General features: G+C 43.8%; 6 non-coding genes and 1 pseudogene across 6 annotated transcripts; all 7 read right to left on the bottom strand.

The window, feature by feature from the left end:
* Nucleotides 1–358: 358 nt before the first annotated feature.
* LOC141211279 (U2 spliceosomal RNA) lies at nucleotides 359–549 on the bottom strand. Its single transcript, XR_012281258.1, has one exon. It is a non-coding gene; the product is annotated as a U2 spliceosomal RNA (small nuclear RNA).
* Nucleotides 550–1,664: 1,115 nt separating this feature from the next.
* Nucleotides 1,665–1,855, bottom strand: LOC141211505 (U2 spliceosomal RNA). The gene has a single exon (XR_012281478.1). It is a non-coding gene; the product is annotated as a U2 spliceosomal RNA (small nuclear RNA).
* A 1,115-nt stretch (nucleotides 1,856–2,970) lies between these two features.
* LOC141211434 (U2 spliceosomal RNA) lies at nucleotides 2,971–3,161 on the bottom strand. Its single transcript, XR_012281408.1, has one exon. It is a non-coding gene; the product is annotated as a U2 spliceosomal RNA (small nuclear RNA).
* Nucleotides 3,162–4,276: 1,115 nt separating this feature from the next.
* On the bottom strand, nucleotides 4,277–4,467 carry LOC141211483 (U2 spliceosomal RNA). The gene has a single exon (XR_012281456.1). It is a non-coding gene; the product is annotated as a U2 spliceosomal RNA (small nuclear RNA).
* Nucleotides 4,468–5,582: 1,115 nt separating this feature from the next.
* LOC141211707 (U2 spliceosomal RNA) lies at nucleotides 5,583–5,759 on the bottom strand (annotated as a pseudogene).
* Nucleotides 5,760–11,871: 6,112 nt separating this feature from the next.
* LOC141211446 (U2 spliceosomal RNA) lies at nucleotides 11,872–12,062 on the bottom strand. The gene has a single exon (XR_012281420.1). It is a non-coding gene; the product is annotated as a U2 spliceosomal RNA (small nuclear RNA).
* Nucleotides 12,063–13,177: 1,115 nt separating this feature from the next.
* On the bottom strand, nucleotides 13,178–13,368 carry LOC141211501 (U2 spliceosomal RNA). Its single transcript, XR_012281474.1, has one exon. It is a non-coding gene; the product is annotated as a U2 spliceosomal RNA (small nuclear RNA).
* Nucleotides 13,369–13,514: the final 146 nt, after the last annotated feature.

The raw sequence follows: 13,514 nt of genomic DNA on the forward strand, positions 1-13,514 counted from the left end.
GTGTGTGTGCAACAATATACTGAAAGGTCAATTATATTGTGCAGCTTATCTCACCACCTGTAGTTATTTAGGTGAAAGCTCCAAAATGCTTGCCTAATATGTCTGTTTATCCAAAAGGAAGTAAAAAGGGAGAGCTAGAAAGATAGCATTGCATCACATTACATGGCAATGCAATGCACAGTTGCTGAAGTTGAACCAAAATGAGCTTGTAATCTGGCTTCTGCAACTTTGAACATGAAAAATCCAATGAGGAGAAGAAAAGCAAAGCCAAAGAGTCCATCCCAAAATCCGACAAACAAGCAAAATGAACAAAAAACATTGAATTCAATTCTTTCTGATTTTAGAAACTGCATTAAAGAAGGGGTGCACCGGTCCTGGAGATACTGCAATACCAGGTCAATGCGTGGAGTGGACAGAGCAAGCTCTTTTTCCATCTCCCTGTTCTAAAAATCCATTTAATATATGGTCCCCAGATAGGGGACGTATCAGATATTAAACTGATAAGAACAGATACTACACTTGATCTTAGCCAAAAGGCCGAGAAGCGATAACCAGAATTGGTTTCAAACTACGGAGCCACCCAAGGATCCTGAAAAGTCCATTTGTGGAGATGAGCTCCTGGACTCCCGTTAAGAAGACATGTTGTCAACCTGTAGATCCCTTACATGCCTGCACTTTTCGGCTTGCTGCTGCTGCAATCCACGCGTTTTAGATCTGCATAACTCCACCTCTTTAAACACAGCACCTTCACCCCCTGCTGTTCCCACCCGCCTCAACACCGTTGGAAGGGAGGAGAACCAATTAAGGCGGGGGGTGGGGTGGAACGAGCAGCTGTCTACCCTTAGCAGGAGGGCTCCTGATTACATACCTCTCCTGCTGCTGCTGCTGCTGGCTGTCCAGCAGCAGACTGAAGGTGGCTGCTGCTGTGCACAGGTATATAAAGGCTCAGAGCCTATTATGACACGCGCAGCCAGCGTTCCATTGCCACAATCCATCTACTGCAGGCAGGATACCTGGCTGGCTGAATGTCGCTGAGAAGCTCACAGAGACCGCCATAAGCAACAGTTTAACAGAATGCCACAGACTAATCAACCAAACTTTTTGGGTTGGGTTCTCTTTTATAGTCTGCAGGCATTAAATGAAAGAAGTCAGTGTTCCAGCAGAAGGAGACAACGTTTCAGAAAAGGCATTGTAGCAAACCAAAAAAGAAATTTTAAGCGCAGCAGAGTAACCAGCGCACATACCTGTTAGCTCAGGTGAGTTTAAAAGGCTGCTGTTGATAACAAGGGCATTTGCTAAATAGATGGTGTGTGTGCAACAATATACTGAAAGGTCAATTATATTGTGCAGCTTATCTCACCACCTGTAGTTATTTAGGTGAAAGCTCCAAAATGCTTGCCTAATATGTCTGTTTATCCAAAAGGAAGTAAAAAGGGAGAGCTAGAAAGATAGCATTGCATCACATTACATGGCAATGCAATGCACAGTTGCTGAAGTTGAACCAAAATGAACTTGTAATCTGGCTTCTGCAACTTTGAACATGAAAAATCCAATGAGGAGAAGAAAAGCAAAGCCAAAGAGTCCATCCCAAAATCCGACAAACAAGCAAAATGAACAAAAAACATTGAATTCAATTCTTTCTGATTTTAGAAACTGCATTAAAGAAGGGGTGCACCGGTTCTGGAGATACTGCAATACCAGGTCAATGCGTGGAGTGGACAGAGCAAGCTCTTTTTCCATCTCCCTGTTCTAAAAATCCATTTAATATATGGTCCCCAGATAGGGGACGTATCAGATATTAAACTGATAAGAACAGATACTACACTTGATCTTAGCCAAAAGGCCGAGAAGCGATAACCAGAATTGGTTTCAAACTACGGAGCCACCCAAGGATCCTGAAAAGTCCATTTGTGGAGATGAGCTCCTGGACTCCCGTTAAGAAGACATGTTGTCAACCTCTAGATCCCTTACATGCCTGCACTTTTCGGCTTGCTGCTGCTGCAATCCACGCGTTTTAGATCTGCATAACTCCACCTCTTTAAACACAGCACCTTCACCCCCTGCTGTTCCCACCCGCCTCAACACCGTTGGAAGGGAGGAGAACCAATTAAGGCGGGGGGTGGGGTGGAACGAGCAGCTGTCTACCCTTAGCAGGAGGGCTCCTGATTACATACCTCTCCTGCTGCTGCTGCTGCTGGCTGTCCAGCAGCAGACTGAAGGTGGCTGCTGCTGTGCACAGGTATATAAAGGCTCAGAGCCTATTATGACACGCGCAGCCAGCGTTCCATTGCCACATTCCATCTACTGCAGGCAGGATACCTGGCTGGCTGAATGTCGCTGAGAAGCTCACAGAGACCGCCATAAGCAACAGTTTAACAGAATGCCACAGACTAATCAACCAAACTTTTTGGGTTGGGTTCTCTTTTATAGTCTGCAGGCATTAAATGAAAGAAGTCAGTGTTCCAGCAGAAGGAGACAACGTTTCAGAAAAGGCATTGTAGCAAACCAAAAAAGAAATTTTAAGCGCAGCAGAGTAACCAGCGCACATACCTGTTAGCTCAGGTGAGTTTAAAAGGCTGCTGTTGATAACAAGGGCATTTGCTAAATAGATGGTGTGTGTGCAACAATATACTGAAAGGTCAATTATATTGTGCAGCTTATCTCACCACCTGTAGTTATTTAGGTGAAAGCTCCAAAATGCTTGCCTAATATGTCTGTTTATCCAAAAGGAAGTAAAAAGGGAGAGCTAGAAAGATAGCATTGCATCACATTACATGGCAATGCAATGCACAGTTGCTGAAGTTGAACCAAAATGAGCTTGTAATCTGGCTTCTGCAACTTTGAACATGAGAAATCCAATGAGGAGAAGAAAAGCAAAGCCAAAGAGTCCATCCCAAAATCCGACAAACAAGCAAAATGAACAAAAAACATTGAATTCAATTCTTTCTGATTTTAGAAACTGCATTAAAGAAGGGGTGCACCGGTCCTGGAGATACTGCAATACCAGGTCAATGCGTGGAGTGGACAGAGCAAGCTCTTTTTCCATCTCCCTGTTTTAAAAATCCATTTAATATATGGTCCCCAGATAGGGGACGTATCAGATATTAAACTGATAAGAACAGATACTACACTTGATCTTAGCCAAAAGGCCGAGAAGCGATAACCAGAATTGGTTTCAAACTACGGAGCCACCCAAGGATCCTGAAAAGTCCATTTGTGGAGATGAGCTCCTGGACTCCCGTTAAGAAGACATGTTGTCAACCTCTAGATCCCTTACATGCCTGCACTTTTCGGCTTGCTGCTGCTGCAATCCACGCGTTTTAGATCTGCATAACTCCACCTCTTTAAACACAGCACCTTCACCCCCTGCTGTTCCCACCCGCCTCAACACCGTTGGAAGGGAGGAGAACCAATTAAGGCGGGGGGTGGGGTGGAACGAGCAGCTGTCTACCCTTAGCAGGAGGGCTCCTGATTACATACCTCTCCTGCTGCTGCTGCTGCTGGCTGTCCAGCAGCAGACTGAAGGTGGCTGCTGCTGTGCACAGGTATATAAAGGCTCAGAGCCTATTATGACACGCGCAGCCAGCGTTCCATTGCCACATTCCATCTACTGCAGGCAGGATACCTGGCTGGCTGAATGTCGCTGAGAAGCTCACAGAGACCGCCATAAGCAACAGTTTAACAGAATGCCACAGACTAATCAACCAAACTTTTTGGGTTGGGTTCTCTTTTATAGTCTGCAGGCATTAAATGAAAGAAGTCAGTGTTCCAGCAGAAGGAGACAACGTTTCAGAAAAGGCATTGTAGCAAACCAAAAAAGAAATTTTAAGCGCAGCAGAGTAACCAGCGCACATACCTGTTAGCTCAGGTGAGTTTAAAAGGCTGCTGTTGATAACAAGGGCATTTGCTAAATAGATGGTGTGTGTGCAACAATATACTGAAAGGTCAATTATATTGTGCAGCTTATCTCACCACCTGTAGTTATTTAGGTGAAAGCTCCAAAATGCTTGCCTAATATGTCTGTTTATCCAAAAGGAAGTAAAAAGGGAGAGCTAGAAAGATAGCATTGCATCACATTACATGGCAATGCAATGCACAGTTGCTGAAGTTGAACCAAAATGAGCTTGTAATCTGGCTTCTGCAACTTTGAACATGAAAAATCCAATGAGGAGAAGAAAAGCAAAGCCAAAGAGTCCATCCCAAAATCCGACAAACAAGCAAAATGAACAAAAAACATTGAATTCAATTCTTTCTGATTTTAGAAACTGCATTAAAGAAGGGGTGCACCGGTCCTGGAGATACTGCAATACCAGGTCAATGTGTGGAGTGGACAGAGCAAGCTCTTTTTCCATCTCCCTGTTCTAAAAATCTATTTAATATATGGTCCCCAGATAGGGGACGTATCAGATATTAAACTGATAAGAACAGATACTACACTTGATCTTAGCCAAAAGGCCGAGAAGCGATAACCAGAATTGGTTTCAAACTACGGAGCCACCCAAGGATCCTGAAAAGTCCATTTGTGGAGATGAGCTCCTGGACTCCCGTTAAGAAGACATGTTGTCAACCTCTAGATCCCTTACATGCCTGCACTTTTCGGCTTGCTGCTGCTGCAATCCACGCGTTTTAGATCTGCATAACTCCACCTCTTTAAACACAGCACCTTCACCCCCTGCTGTTCCCACCCGCCTCAACACCGTTGGAAGGGAGGAGAACCAATTAAGGCGGGGGGTGGGGTGGAACGAGCAGCTGTCTACCCTTAGCAGGAGGGCTCCTGATTACATACCTCTCCTGCTGCTGCTGCTGCTGGCTGTCCAGCAGCAGACTGAAGGTGGCTGCTGCTGTGCACAGGTATATAAAGGCTCAGAGCCTATTATGACACGCGCAGCCAGCGTTCCATTGCCACATTCCATCTACTGCAGGCAGGATACCTGGCTGGCTGAATGTCGCTGAGAAGCTCACAGAGACCGCCATAAGCAACAGTTTAACAGAATGCCACAGACTAATCAACCAAACTTTTTGGGTTGGGTTCTCTTTTATAGTCTGCAGGCATTAAATGAAAGAAGTCAGTGTTCCAGCAGAAGGAGACAACGTTTCAGAAAAGGCATTGTAGCAAACCAAAAAAGAAATTTTAAGCGCAGCAGAGTAACCAGCGCACATACCTGTTAGCTCAGGTGAGTTTAAAAGGCTGCTGTTGATAACAAGGGCATTTGCTAAATAGATGGTGTGTGTGCAACAATATACTGAAAGGTCAATTATATTGTGCAGCTTATCTCACCACCTGTAGTTATTTAGGTGAAAGCTCCAAAATGCTTGCCTAATATGTCTGTTTATCCAAAAGGAAGTAAAAAGGGAGAGCTAGAAAGATAGCATTGCATCACATTACATGGCAATGCAATGCACAGTTGCTGAAGTTGAACCAAAATGAGCTTGTAATCTGGCTTCTGCAACTTTGAACATGAAAAATCCAATGAGGAGAAGAAAAGCAAAGCCAAAGAGTCCATCCCAAAATCCGACAAACAAGCAAAATGAACAAAAAACATTGAATTCAATTCTTTCTGATTTTAGAAACTGCATTAAAGAAGGGGTGCACCGGTCCTGGAGATACTGCAATACCAGGTCAATGCGTGGAGTGGACAGAGCAAGCTCTTTTTCCATCTCCCTGTTCTAAAAATCCATTTAATATATGGTCCCCAGATAGGGGACGTATCAGATATTAAACTGATAAGAACAGATTTTTTTTTTTTTTTTTAAACCATTCAGGTTAGTTTTATAGCAAATCAGTAGGATATACCAAAACTGTTGCAAAAAAAACTTCTCATCATCATGGCCATATTTATTAAGCATAAAGTAACCTAATATTACAGAAAGAAGAACATCTTATTAATATAAACCAAAAGATCACTGAAATTTTACAATATGCCTCCACTTTTTAAATTTCCATATTCCCTCGGCATCTGTTCCACCACCGCTACTACTATCCATCTTGTAAATCAAAAATAGCCTAGAAAGAATAATCCTAATACATTCATTTACTGTAATTGATTTCCTTTTAAATACACAAAGATTCCTCACATCCCACAAACTTTCTAACACACAAGCCATAATTAACCACAAAACTCTCTCCTTTACACGTCCACTTGCACCAATACCAAACATAACCACACGCCAATCCACAAAAGTCACTCCTGCCAAACTCCTACACAACCCCCCTACACATTTCCACACGTCTTGCGCAAAATCACAATTCCACATCAGATGCATAACCGTCTCACAACCATTACATCCATCTCTTGGACAAACATCCGACCTAATCAAACCTCTCTTCTTTTGAACGTCTCTCACTGGAAGAATATTGTGAAACGCCATCCACACTACATCCTTCTGTTTGTTGGACATCCCATACATACCCAACTTTCTCCAAGCATCCGCAACCTCATTCCCTCTCAAACCAACAATATTAGACTCGACCTCATTTGCACACAATTTCCTATACACCCTCTTAGTCATTCTAAACTCATCCACCGGCACACTCAGCAAATCATACTTCTTGACAAACTTCTCAATCACCTCATACCACACCGGACACTTAAAAGACACAGGCACTCTCGCATCCCTCTTTCTCCAACCTAACCCATACAACATCCATCCTGCAGAATAACTTGCCATACATGCACCCTTATTACCTTTACCCAACAATACCACAATCGTCTTAATATAATGGAGCCCTAAAAAAACCTCAACATTAGGAAATCCCAAACCACCATGCTGGCAGGCCTTATAAAGGCTTTCCCTCTTCAGCTTCTCCATCTTGCTGCACCAGAAAAAGGAAAAAATCATTTTCTCAACTCTCTTCACTTTCCTAAAAGGGGATGGAAAAATTATGGCCACAAAAAGCAGAATGGGTAAGATCACTGCTTTGATAACTAGAACTTTGCCCCGCAAAGAAAGATCTCTCATTCTCCAAAAATTCAATTTTCGCTCAACACGCATACCACACTCGTCCCAACTCTCATTTCCTTTCAGATCATCATTGAAAAATACCCCTAAAACCTTAATTGCACTCTCCTCATACTTAACACCTTCCATACGAATACTGTCATCTCCAAAGCATTTGAAACTACACTTAGTCCAGTTAACTCTAAAACCTGATGCACCACAGAAAAAATCCAAAAGCAACCTCACCCTACTCATTGAAGCCATACTTTCACTCACCATCACAACATCATCCATGTAACCTAACACCTTCACATGCTTACCACCACTCCCAGGCACTAAGAATCCTCTCATCATTTTCTCACGTCTCACTAAACACAGCAAAGGCTCAATCACACATACAAACAAGACAGGGGACATAGGGCACCCCTGTCTTACACCAGACCTAATCATCACTTTGTCAGACAACCATCCATTCACTAAAAACTCACTTGACACATAATCATATAAAGACTTAACTCCATTCAGAAAAACCCTAGGGAAACCCATCCTCTCCAATACTTTAAACAGAAACACATGCGAAACTCTATCAAAAGCCTTTTCGAAATCAATTGCTAACACCATACACTTCTGCTTTCTAGTCTTACAATCCCCAAGCATATCCCTTAACAATAACAAATTATCACTTATACTCCGACCAGGCACGGCACACACTTGGTCATCCTCCACAACCCTACCAATCACCTCACGCATACGATTTGCTAACAATTTACTGTAGACCTTATAATCAGCGTTAAGCAATGATATGGGTCTCCAGTTCTCCAAACGCTTTTTCTCACCCTTCTTAAACACAAGAACCACTATACCCTCTTTCATACTGTCACACAAAACACCATTCATCCACATATACCTACAAACCTCAGTCAAGTCCTTACCCAAAAACTCCCAAGCTTTCACATACAGCTCCACAGGCAACCCATCCTTCCCAGGCGTCTTATTCTTTTTAGCACTCATAACAACATTCCTCACCTCATCCAAAATAACATCCTCACACAAAGCATCACATTCATCCGAACCAAGTCTCTTCTCCATACCACTCAATACATGCGACACAAGTCCAGGATCAATCCATTTCTCATCGTACAACTTACTATAGAAGCCATTCACCTCATTCAACACATTCTTCCCAACCACACTAGATCCATCTTCACCTACCACTTCACTCAAATCCAACTTCCTTCCATTCATTTTTTTAAAAAAGTACCTGGTGCACTTTTCATTCTTTTCCAAATGCTCTAACTTGGTACGGTAAATAATCTCTTTACCTTTTTCATCCAGAAGACATTTTAACTCATTCTTAGCAACCTCAAGCTGATCAGACATATCCATTCCTTTCCTAACACACCCACGCAACCAATCAATCCGTCTACTTAAGTCATTAAATCTATTACGATATCTGGCAGCTTTTTTGTAGCCCCATTTTTTAAAGAAAGTTTTTAACTGTAATTTCACCCAATCCCACCATTCAAGCACACTACCAAAATCACGCTTACGCCACCTCCAACTTGCATACCTTTTCTCCAACTCACTCATCACCTCCTCATCCTCCAACAACCTCGTATTCAATTTCCAAACCCCACCCCCAAACACCATGTCCCCATTCGCACTAAAAACTCCACGCAAACACTCATGATCAGAAAAAGGTACCTTATGTTGAACATAACTTGAACAAACCATATTTTTGGAAAATAACATCCTATCTATCCTCGATGAAATATTACCACGGTCAGCATAATATGTAGGCGGTGGTGGAATGCCATACTCAAGTATTGCAGCGTCTAAGAAAGAAAAATCAGAAATAAGTTGAGATAACTTTTTTCCCGTAATGTCCACATTACCTTCTGTGACACAATTACAGTCACCAACAAAAACTGTAGGAATTTTTCCAGGGAGAAAAAAACTCAATTTCTCAAGAAGAGCAAGCCGCTCCTCTTTTTTAGTAGGACAATATAAATTAATCATTCTAACCTTCCACCCCCTATAACTCAAAAAAACAATAATGCAGCGACCCACCTCCACAACCGTGTAACTATCAATAGTAATATTCTTATTACCAACTAAAATCCCCACACCATCATTTTTGTTAAAGCTGGACCCCGACCAAACATACTGGCCATAAGGCCAGTCCTTATCCCCTGGAGATTCAGTAATCCCACACTCTTGTAGACAATAGACATCTGCACTCAAACCCTTTAGATAATCCAGAACTGTTGTTCTTCGGGTAACAGATCTAATTTGCCTAACATTAAGGGACACAATGTCCCATCCAGAATGATGCGGCATAACTAAAGGGGATCACACATAACCTGAAAAAAAAAGAAAGAAAACATCAACTCAAACTTCATCAAGCAAAGCAAAGCTATTACCATCTGGCTGAATGCCAAATGTAACAATGTCAGGAGAAAATACATCTGACGGGTAAGCACGAGAGTCCACCGGGCTATCACACACGGCAGCAATGGATGAACACTCAGTCCTTGGCTTCTTCTTGACCACATCAGGATCCTCCTCATCAGAGAAACGGACAGCAGACAAGTCCCCTTGGCCACCGCCCCCGATCTCCTCTGAAGCAGTATTGCACCAAGATATGACAGGAGAATTGGACAAGTCCATTTCCCCCTCACCACGGACACCAAACTGGGGAGGGAAAGGTGACATCACCTCTGGAATCACCATGTCAAAGCCTCCTGACGCAGGAGGCTGAAGCTGGGCATCTTCAAATATGTCGTCCATCTGAGTGCCATCCTCTTCCTCTTGGGGAGCAGTTGCCTCCCCGACATCCGGAAGGGGACCTTGTGGAACCCTAGTAGAAGTCGAAGGAACAGCAGGCCCCTCCGCGACCACTTGAGCAAAAGACTTAGGAGTGGTTCTAGCTTGACACTGCCTAAGAACATGCCCCTCCTCACCACAAGCATCACACTTTACCTGGTTCTTGCAGTCTTTCGCCATATGACCAGACGTGTTACACCTCCTGCAGGTTGGCGGATACCTGCAGGACTCCTGGACATGACCATACTTGTTACATCTTCTGCAGAAAAAAGGAGCATCAGGAAAGTACAAGAAACCAGTGTCTCTCCCAATAGAGAAACTCATAGGAGGATAATGTATGCCCCCTGGCCCCTCGGGGTCTGTAGCAAAACGAACAAAGTACTTGTATTTGCCAGTCCACAAGCCTTCTTCATTCGAGATCTTGTGGGAAAAATGCACATAAGTACAATGCCTCCTCAAGAATACAGTAATGTCCTCCTGGGGGATAAAGGGATTGTGCATAAACACAACAACAGGAACATCCCCCTTTGAATAGAGGACAGTAAAAGTGAGTCCATCTAGGAGGGAGTTCTCAGTATGGCCTTTCAAGGTTCTATAAAGATTTTGGCAAGCAGCCATAGTAGAAAGAACCAGCACATACCTTCCATGACTTCTAAATTCCTGCAGGCAAAGAATGTCCGACTTCTTAATCTTCAATGCTTCATAGAAGATGGCATTCACCAGGTAGGACATGGAAAAATGTCCCTTCTTCTCCTCGGAAATCTCAATGCGAAATCCATTCTTGACCCGGGGGTCCCCGGTCCCAGCAAATTTCAGCTTGACTCCCATAGTCAGCCACGGAAATCGCCTTCCCGTTTCCTCCTCACTCTCCCCCTATAGCAGCATCCAGCTTAAGCCACCGGAGTGGCGATGCTGGAAGGCCGAGGGCTAGCACTCAAGGAACCTGATGTCCAGACACTTGATCTGAGCCAAAAGGCCGAGAAGCGATAACCAGAATTGGTTTCAAACTACGGAGCCACCCAAGGATCCTGAAAAGTCCATTTGTGGAGATGAGCTCCTGGACTCCCGTTAAGAAGACATGTTGTCAACCTCTAGATCCCTTACATGCCTGCACTTTTCGGCTTGCTGCTGCTGCAATCCACGCGTTTTAGATCTGCATAACTCCACCTCTTTAAACACAGCACCTTCACCCCCTGCTGTTCCCACCCGCCTCAACACCGTTGGAAGGGAGGAGAACCAATTAAGGCGGGGGGTGGGGTGGAACGAGCAGCTGTCTACCCTTAGCAGGAGGGCTCCTGATTACATACCTCTCCTGCTGCTGCTGCTGCTGCTGGCTGTCCAGCAGCAGACTGAAGGTGGCTGCTGCTGTGCACAGGTATATAAAGGCTCAGAGCCTATTATGACACGCGCAGCCAGCGTTCCATTGCCACATTCCATCTACTGCAGGCAGGATACCTGGCTGGCTGAATGTCGCTGAGAAGCTCACAGAGACCGCCATAAGCAACAGTTTAACAGAATGCCACAGACTAATCAACCAAACTTTTTGGGTTGGGTTCTCTTTTATAGTCTGCAGGCATTAAATGAAAGAAGTCAGTGTTCCAGCAGAGGGAGACAACGTTTCAGAAAAGGCATTGTAGCAAACCAAAAAAGAAATTTTAAGCGCAGCAGAGTAACCAGCGCACATACCTGTTAGCTCAGGTGAGTTTAAAAGGCTGCTGTTGATAACAAGGGCATTTGCTAAATAGATGGTGTGTGTGCAACAATATACTGAAAGGTCAATTATATTGTGCAGCTTATCTCACCACCTGTAGTTATTTAGGTGAAAGCTCCAAAATGCTTGCCTAATATGTCTGTTTATCCAAAAGGAAGTAAAAAGGGAGAGCTAGAAAGATAGCATTGCATCACATTACATGGCAATGCAATGCACAGTTGCTGAAGTTGAACCAAAATGAGCTTGTAATCTGGCTTCTGCAACTTTGAACATGAAAAATCCAATGAGGAGAAGAAAAGCAAAGCTAAAGAGTCCATCCCAAAATCCGACAAACAAGCAAAATGAACAAAAAACATTGAATTCAATTCTTTCTGATTTTAGAAACTGCATTAAAGAAGGGGTGCACCGGTCCTGGAGATACTGCAATACCAGGTCAATGCGTGGAGTGGACAGAGCAAGCTCTTTTTCCATCTCCCTGTTCTAAAAATCCATTTAATATATGGTCCCCAGATAGGGGACGTATCAGATATTAAACTGATAAGAACAGATACTACACTTGATCTTAGCCAAAAGGCTGAGAAGCGATAACCAGAATTGGTTTCAAACTACGGAGCCACCCAAGGATCCTGAAAAGTCCATTTGTGGAGATGAGCTCCTGGACTCCCGTTAAGAAGACATGTTGTCAACCTCTAGATCCCTTACATGCCTGCACTTTTCGGCTTGCTGCTGCTGCAATCCACGCGTTTTAGATCTGCATAACTCCACCTCTTTAAACACAGCACCTTCACCCCCTGCTGTTCCCACCCGCCTCAACACCGTTGGAAGGGAGGAGAACCAATTAAGGCGGGGGGTGGGGTGGAACGAGCAGCTGTCTACCCTTAGCAGGAGGGCTCCTGATTACATACCTCTCCTGCTGCTGCTGCTGCTGGCTGTCCAGCAGCAGACTGAAGGTGGCTGCTGCTGTGCACAGGTATATAAAGGCTCAGAGCCTATTATGACACGCGCAGCCAGCGTTCCATTGCCACATTCCATCTACTGCAGGCAGGATACCTGGCTGGCTGAATGTCGCTGAGAAGCTCACAGAGACCGCCATAAGCAACAGTTTAACAGAATGCCACAGACTAATCAACCAAACTTTTTGGGTTGGGTTCTCTTTTATAGTCTGCAGGCATTAAATGAAAGAAGTCAGTGTTCCAGCAGAGGGAGACAACGTTTCAGAAAAGGCATTGTAGCAAACCAAAAAAGAAATTTTAAGCGCAGCAGAGTAACCAGCGCACATACCTGTTAGCTCAGGTGAGTTTAAAAGGCTGCTGTTGATAACAAGGGCATTTGCTAAATAGATGGTGTGTGTGCAACAATATACTGAAAGGTCAATTATATTGTGCAGCTTATCTCACCACCTGTAGTTATTTAGGTGAAAGCTCCAAAATGCTTGCCTAATATGTCTGTTTATCCAAAAGGAAGTAAAAAGGGAGAGCTAGAAAGATAGCATTGCATCACATTACATGGCAATGCAATGCACAGTTGCTGAAGTTGAACCAAAATGAGCTTGTAATCTGGCTTCTGCAACTTTGAACATGAAAAATCCAATGAGGAGAAGAAAAGCAAAGCCAAAGAGTCCATCCCAAAATCCGACAAACAAGCAAAATGAACAAAAAACATTGAATTCAATTCTTTCTGATTTTAGAAACTGCATTAAAGAAGGGGTGCACCGGTCCTGGAGATACTGCAATACCAGGTCAATGCGTGGAGTGGACAGAGCAAGCTCTTTTTCCATCTCCCTGTTCTAAAAATCCATTTAATATATGGTCCCCAGATAGGGGACGTATCAGATATTAAACTGATAAGGACAGATACTACACTTGATCTTAGCCAAAAGGCCGAGAAGCGATAACCAGAATTGGTTTCAAACTACGGAGCCACCCAAGGATCCTGAAAAGTCCATTTGTGGAGATGAGCTCCTGGACTCCCGTTAAGAAGACATGTTGTCAACCTCTAGATCCCTTACATGCCTGCACTTTTCAGCTTGCTGCTGCTG

This window comes from Phyllobates terribilis, unplaced genomic scaffold (assembly GCF_046119375.1).
Source record: "Phyllobates terribilis strain yellow unplaced genomic scaffold, ASM4611937v1 Scaffold_170__1_contigs__length_4071412, whole genome shotgun sequence".
Classification (NCBI taxonomy): domain Eukaryota; kingdom Metazoa; phylum Chordata; class Amphibia; order Anura; family Dendrobatidae; genus Phyllobates; species Phyllobates terribilis.